General features: G+C 33.8%; 1 protein-coding gene across 2 annotated transcripts in view; it reads left to right on the forward strand.

Annotated features, from left to right (window-relative positions):
• The window catches only part of LOC148941144 (acetylcholinesterase-like), a 144913-nt gene extending 137821 nt beyond the window's left edge, over positions 1-7092 (forward strand). For both annotated transcript variants that reach the window (XM_089103844.1, XM_089103845.1), the window contains exon 5: positions 6042-7092. The gene's annotated coding sequence lies outside the window, so the exon portion shown is untranslated. The remainder of the gene's footprint in view (positions 1-6041) is intronic.
• The last annotated feature ends 1333 nt before the right edge of the window (positions 7093-8425 follow it).

Here is an 8425-nt window from a genome sequence, read left to right on the forward strand (position 1 = left end):
GACGTCCCTGGAAAAGAATGAAGGGGGTTGGCTTTACGTTCTCAAGTAGACGGTGATGAGGCATTATGAGAGGTCTTGCACTCTATTTTCAATTTACTCCCAGCCTGCGAAGAGGTTTGCATAGAGCTAAAAGTGGCGTTAGAGGCACCTGACGTTAAAAGTTGCGAGGTCATTGGCTGGGCCAGGGCATGTATAATTGAACCAGCATATTAGATGATGGAAGGCCTTGTAGCTTGCATCAATGTGGCTTCGTTCCATCTTGTTTTCTTTTCCGGAGGGGGGGTAATTGCAAGAATCTTCCTCCACCTTAAAAAAGAAGAAAAATTTAATAATGTAATAATAGGCCCTCTTTTAAAGATAAATTGCCCTCACGCTCCAAGTATATCTACCCCCCTTAACTGGACCCTCGTGCCCCTCAACCTTCCCGTTTAAGCACTCTCTGAAAGTTCCAATTTAATACACAAATTCCTTAATGACGAAATAGTTTGTTTTTTCACCTTACAATGAACGTACTAGAATTGATACATTGACCCCTTCCCTGTCTTAAATTTTTATAAAAGCCACTTAATCATCTGTTAAACCCTTTTTGCTTTCATTATATACGTCTCGTTTAAATTGGCCATATAAGGAAACTCTTGAATGGCGCATACAAGAATCATTTATTTAACTCTGAAAGTTCCAACTTAATACACAAATTCCTTAATGAAGAAATACTTTGTTTTTTTTTTCACCTTACAATGAACGTGCTAGAATTGATACATTGACCCCTTCCCTGTCTTAAATTTTTATAATATCCACTTAATCATCTGTTAAACCCTTTTTACTTTCATCAAATAAGTCTCGTTTAACTTGGCGATAAATAGAACTTCGTGAATGGCACATACAAAAATTATTTATTTAACATAGAAAGATTTTATTGGATACACAAAATCCTAAATGAAGACATACTTTGTTTTTTTTTCACCTTACAATGAACGTGCTAGAATTGATACATTGACCCCTTTCCTGTCTTAAATTTTTATAACAGCCACTTAATCATCTGTTAAATCCTTTTTACTTTCATCAAATGCGTCTCGTTTAATTTGGCCATAAAAGGAAACTCTTGAATCGCGCACACAAGAATCATTTATTTAACAGAAATCCACGCTTTTGAATACTCACTAAATCAAGATAAAAACACAAAGAATGCGGCATTGTTCCATCTTGCCCCCCCCCTGTCAAATCTGAGTTTTGGCTAGAATTATACAAAGCCCGTTTTAATCCCCAAGCTTTTTGTTTTAAAATACGTTGTAGTTTGGGTACAAAAAGGACCCTTTTCTGTAATTATAAAAACATAATGTTTAAATCTCTGTGATATCAAGAGCCTGTGAAATTTGAGTCCCAAAACTGTCACTCTCTTTGTAACACGCAAGCTTTTCATTCAAACCGGAAAAATACAGCACGTTTGGAGAAAGGTTGTTTTCTGAATGATAAAGAACTGTTTTTCAAAACAATTAAAACTTGTAAACATAGCTGTGGAGGAGAGATTTTATTTACATAATAGAAAAAAGCGTGCTTTGCCGTTTCTATCGAATATACGCATCATATTTTAAGCTTTGTGTTGTTGTTGGAGGGGAGGGGGGCTAAGTCCCCCTTGAAATTTGAATTTACTCGTAAAACGATTTTTTTTTTTGGTAATAAAGAATGAAAGTATAATCACATTTAAAATAGAAATATCCATTGTTTTCAAAGCTGGAAATATGTCGTGTGATATAACCAATGTGTTAAAGAACGATTAATATTAAATTATAAAGCATGTACATTTTATGCGAGGTTTCAATGACGAATTGATAAGCAATTCCCTATGATTGGCTGCCTAAAAAACAGGTTTTAGCTGGAAAAAAAAAACCAGTCTGGTTGAAAAAAAACTTGGAGTTGAAACAAATTTGTGTGGGGAGTCCTCCATTCATACTGCTATCCCTTTTGCAATGTTTAGGAACAGGCAGGTACTCCCTAAAAAACTAAGCCCGACTATACCCATCAAACCCGACTATACCCATCAAACCAGACTATACCCACCCAACCAGATTATACCCACCAAACCAGATTCATAGGTACATGCACTGGAAAGGTGTCATGGAATAGATTATACCCACCAAACCAGATCCATAGGTACATGCACTGGAAAGGTGCCATGGAGTGTAAAGTGGGACAAATAACATTGGATGGAACATAAAGTCGTAGAAGTATAACATTGATTACTACTAGCAGAGTTGTGAGAAAGAATCAAACTTAAGCGTAAAGAGTGAGGCGTTGAGGAGGGGACAGTCCCTTTTCATATACGGAATAATTTCTGTTCCTTTTAAATTTTAATGTCGCTCCTTGCTTTCAATTAAAAAAATTGTCTTTTTAATTTAATCCCAGAAAGTTTTGAATTAATGCAGGTTTTGAATTTGGCTCACCGTACATGAATAATTAAAACAAAATTTGCATATTAATTTTACTTTTTTAAACTAATAATAACCTTATAATAACCTAAGTTTGATTTTTCTTCCAGTTGTTTAAGAATGATTTCTGAATCACAAAGGCTGTTTAATTAGAATAATAACCTCTTTTAAAAGTTGAAAAGGAAACTTTAGAGTAAGAGCAAGCTATTGAGTAGAGGCAACCCATTTCATATACGTAACGTTTTCTGTTCGTTTTAATTTTTAACGTTGCTTCTTATTTTCAGTTGAAAACACTGGTGTTTTATTTAATTACTGATCATTTTTAAATAATATCGGAAAAAACACCTCACCCTCCATGGGAAATTCCTTCCCCTACAAAAAATTTCTCCATGGAAAGATTTCCAACGTAGCTTAAATTAGTGATATTTGCGGAACTAATATTGTAAGGCATAGTAACAAAACGGCCAAAGAGGTCGAAACTATTTTTATGAAAATGAAATTCACAAGTTGAGCAATTCTTAAATGTATAAAATGAATGAAAGAAAAGATCTTTAAAAGATAAACGGAATAATTTCTGTTCCTTTTAAGTTTTAATGTTACTCCTTACTTTCAGTTGAAAAAACTTGTTTTTTTATTTAATTTATGATTTCTTTTAAAATAATGCTGGGAAATCCAGCCCCCCCCCCGTCATGACAATTCTCTTGTGCCATGAAAAATTCCTCCATGGAAAGATCCTTCTACGTAACCCAATCCCCCGGACCCCACCAAAAAATTTCCTCCCTGAAAACATCTGTATATTTACCAATAACCAATACTATATGTAGACAATAGGCAAAGTTCATAGTTTAATGCCCTTCCCTTGGGGACTTTGGGGGATTAGGTCGTCCTCAAAGACATAGTTTTTAGGCATTTCGAGTATGCTGAACAAAATGGCTATCTCAAAATTTCAATCCGGTGACTTTGGGAAAAATGAACGTGGGAGGGACCATAGTTCCCTCTAATTTTTTGATCAATTAAAAATGACACTAGAACGTTTAATTTACGTTTGAATGAGCTCTCTCGCAACATTCTAGGGCCACTGGGTCGGTACGATCAACCCTGGGGAAAGCATACAAAAAAAACAAATAAACACGCATCTTTGATCTTTCTTCTGGCAAAAAAAAATACAAAATTCCACATTTTTACAAATAGAAGCTTGAAACTTCTACAAGTGGGTTTTCGAATGCGCAGAATTTGATGGGGTGATTTTCATTCTAATTATATGACTTTTAGGGGTTATCTCCCCTTTTTTCAAAAATAATGTAAATTTTCTCAGACTTGTAGCTTTTGATGAGCAAGACTAAACTTGATGAAACTTATATATTAAAAATCAGCATAAAAATCCAATTCTTTTGATGTATCCATTGGTATGAAAATTCTGTTTTTTACTACTACTACTACTACTAAAAAGTCATTGCAGCACCAAGCCGCCTGAGGCCAACACAGCTACGCACGCTTATCCTCCTCCATCCCAATCTATTTAAAGCCTTCCTTTTTACACCCGCCAATAAAGTTCCCATTCCCTTTAAATCCTTCTTTATGACGTCCTCCCACCCCAGACGAGTACGACCTGCTTTCCATTTAGCCCTAGACGGTTGGCCGAAAAGAACAATCTTCGGCAATCTGTCATCGTTCATCCGCACAACGTGCCCTAGCCACCTCTACCTTTCTTTCATTATAGCCTTAGAAGGTGGTATTGAATCACATTTTTCGTATAGCCTATTGTTTGAAATACGGTCAGTCAGCCGGGTACCCAGAACAATCCTTAAGCAATTTCTCTGGAAAACATCTAGCAAATCTTAATCCGCTTTTCTGAGCGGCCATGCTTCAGAGCCCTATTTGACCAGTGTCATCACTGTAGCTTCTAATATTCTAATCTTAGTTTGCAGACTTATCTTCCTATTCTTCCAAACTTTTTTTAACTGTGAAAAAAAAACTCTGAGCCTGGGCTATTCTGCTTTTAACATCTTCACTGCTCTCACCATCTTTACTGATAATACTACCAACGTAAGTGAAGCTGCCCACCTGATCAATCTTTTCATTGCCCAATGTCACCTTTTCATCTTCACTTACTCCTAGCCTTAATGACTTAGTCTTTTTAAGATTAATTTTCAAACCTATTCTAGCCCCTTGAACCCTCAAAACCTCTAAAAGCTCATTCATTTTGCTCAGACTTTCATCTAGGATGCTTAAATCATCAGCATAATCTAAGTCCAGGAGACTTTTAGCTCCCCATTTGATTCCGTAGTCTTCCATTGCCTTTCCTGTGCTCCTTAAGACACAGTCCATCAAAATAATCCATATAAAGGGGGATGGAACACAACCCTGTTTAACTCCTGATTTAATACAAAACCAGCTGCTAACCTCATTTCCTACCTTAACCGCAGCAGTGTTATTCTCGTACATAGCACTAATCACTTTAATGTATTTGTCTGGTATACCATACAAGGATAAAACCTTTACTAAAGCTCTTCTATCAACAGAATTGAACCCTTGCTCATAATCTATAAAACTGAGGACCAAAGGTGTTTGACAACTCAGGCACTTCTCAATTATTAGCCTAAGAGTCAAAATTCGGTCGACACATCCTCTACCTTTTCTAAAACCGTACTATTCTTCTCTTAAAACTTTGTCTACGGCATCTCTCAGTCTAAAAAGTGTCATATTACTAAGTTATCTACTACCTACAGAGACCAGACTAATGCCTCGATAATTACCACACTCATTTTTATCACCTTTCTTATAAAGTGGCTTATATAAGGTTTTCCTAAAATCATTAGGTACTTCCCCTTTTTCAAAAATCATATTCATAATCTTCAGTAACTTATTTCTAACCTCAGAGCCACCGTATTTAACCGGGTCGCTCCTCCCTATATATAACAGAAAGAAAGAAAGCGATCAAAAATGGGGTTTTTAAAGGTCAAACGAAAATACTGAAGAAATACACAAAGCGAATATTTCGAGAGAACAACCGCCTCTCTTCTTCAGCGCGAACAAAATAATATTATCAAGAAAAGAAGCGGTTGTTCTCTCGAAATATTCGCTTTGTGTGTTTCTTCAGTATTTTTGTTTGGCCTTTAAAAATCCCCTTTTTGATCTTTTTCTTTCTTTCTCTTATTGCAGGTCAATGTGGTTTAAGAAATTATATATATATATATATATATATATATATATATATATATATATATATATATATATATATATATATATATATATATATATATATATATATATATATATATATATATATATATATATATATATTCTTGAAACAGTTCTCTTTTTGAAAACAGTAGAAAACCATGTTTTTCAACTATAAATGCTTTTAGAGAAAGTCTTATACGTCTTTCCTGTGGACATAGGAGGTGATATAATAGAAAACCTTTTTTCTGTTTCAATTTTCCTGTTACTCGTGATTTTGAAAAAAATTCTCTTGTCAAAGTTTAAATTCACTAAAGCTTTCAAGAAATCATTAACAAAGTAAAACAAAGCCACTAGCAGAAACATAAATTGTGATAAATCATTAGGCGGCAACCCTATTCATGTCGATTTCTAAGCTATAGCTTTCTGTTGCAGAACTCGATGAACTCGTTTGACATACGACAGTACACCTTCTACTGCTCAAGCGGAACTGTGGATCTTTTGTACAGGCTGTCTACTATGCATTTGCTGCTTCTTTATAAAAAGAGGATTTAACATAAAGACATAACTGCACAACCATGCTTGCGCCTTAATCAATTATACTTTATGTGCTATATATTCTAAAGTTTTGAAAGTATGAAATTTGAATCAACTTTGCAGCTGAGTTTTCCAATGTCGTCTTGCGAATGTAACGTTGCATTGAGAATATTACATCGTCACGCTACACCAAAGAGGAAAAGAGAGATTCTATCCTGTACTTCCGTGATAAAAAGTATGGTTTAATGGTTTATTTTTGTGACGCAAGTCTACTACATTTCGTTAAACAGTCATATTATTCCTTAGCCGTAACTTTAAAGGCGACGTCTTATAACACAGGCTTTCACAAGTTGTTGCATATAACTGTTGTCGTTCTGATAAATTTTGGGTCATAAATAAAAACGCAAAACTGGATTGGTACTTTTGTATGAAACTCTAAACCAGTAATATTAGCAAAGGTTTTTTGTTGCATCATTTTTTAGATAAGAACTCTCTGGGTTTCTCTGCGTTGTAACGTTACAAATGTAGTGTAGCATTTTGTGGCATTTGTGATGACTTCAGTTAAGTATATTATTGTTTAACACATCTTGAGTATTTTTAGTTATGTATGAAGGTAAATAAATGGTAGATAGTCGGCTATCTTGAGCCTATTTCTAGTGAAAGTAAATGAATATTTCAAAGTAAAATTCGGAAAACTCTCTTCACACAAGAACATCTGCGCTTTGAGTAGAAACTGATAGAATTTTTGCTAAGTTGGGTAGAATATTTACCTTCATTTCATTCTTATTCCACTTATTTCTCATCTGAACACGCGAGCTAATGTACAAGCACACTGATGTGTTTCTCAAAGTTAACTGTTTTTACTACCAATTTGTTGTTGCAAATTATTAAAAACAAGTGTTAATTGTAAAATAATTTGATTTTTGGAAATATATTCAATTTATTCCTTTTTATTAGTTTTTTGTGAGCTGTTTCATTAACATTCTAGCAGGATCTTTGCCACGGTTCCATTTCAAGAGATACCCCACCCACTCTGTGAGAATTTTGAAAAGATCTTCCTAGCCAGCGTCGACCAAAACGTTCATATATTCGTGTGCTGTTTCTTATAGAGCAAAAAGCAAATAAATATGTACGTTCTAGAGAGCATGGCTCTAATATACATATATATATAATCCTCCCATTTTAAATATCACTCTAATTGAAAGTTAAAAATCTATAAAAAAGCATTGATACGAAAAGAAAAGAATTCGCCTATGCAAAACAAGGGGTTTGGTTCAAGGGGTTGGAAACAAGGGTTCCAACAATATCTTACACTTGACTAACTTAAAGTATCTAAGAAATCAGAATAGAAGCATTTTTTCTCTGGATCCAAATTAGGTCTCTTCATGGATAAAAACTAAATTCCCAAAGATTGTTGCATTTGATTGTTTATAGATAATGAAATTTTTAGAGTTAGGAAATCGCATTATGTAAAAAAAAAATATAGAAAATATTTAGAAATAATTTAGATATATAGAAAACATTTACAAAATATTATTGTCCAAATCTTTGGAATATAATTTTGAAGATTTTTAGGAAATAATGAAATTTTTATTGCATTTTCGTCAGTGTTGTCATATTGAACCGTAAGGTTAAATCAAAACAATTTAGTGAAGTTTGACAACGGTTTTTGTTCACAAAAATTAAAACACAAAGAATATGTTTTTTTTCCAATGATAGCTACAACTTTAAAGAATACCTTTGCCTTCTTAGGCTATTTTTTTCCGTATTTTTAGTTTTCTCTTGGCTTACTATTTACCTCCGTTGCTTTTTTTTTAAGTTTGGCATTCACTACTACCAAAAGTTGCATAAGAATGTCTTTTTCATTAGAAATTGAAAATTGAATTTCCCAGTATTCCTATCTTTAGAATATAAATCTTAACCAAGAGAGATTATGATTTTGTAATTCCCCACCCAATTCTGTTTTTATTAATCGTAATCTTTTTTTAAATAATAATTATTAATTTTATTTAATTTTCTCAGTTTTCAAACAACTTTTTTTCACGGTCCTTGGTATCTTCGGGATATCTTTGGCTATACAAATCAATTAATACCTGAGACTTGACTAAGTATTAGGTTCATATTTGTTTCTTTATTTAATTTAGAACTTGTCCACAACACACAGAAAAATATGAAGCATAAATAAAAAAAGGTACTTTTGTACAATCCGATAAACAACGAGAATAAACGCCTATAGAATTTCAAAGATCCAATGAAAAACAGGTCTCCGCTGGGTTTCCGCT

Source organism: Artemia sp. Qi Xiang Cuo, chromosome 18 (genome assembly GCF_049724085.1).
Source record: "Artemia sp. Qi Xiang Cuo chromosome 18, ASM4972408v1, whole genome shotgun sequence".
In the NCBI taxonomy this organism is placed as follows: Eukaryota; Metazoa; Arthropoda; class Branchiopoda; order Anostraca; family Artemiidae; genus Artemia; species Artemia sp. Qi Xiang Cuo.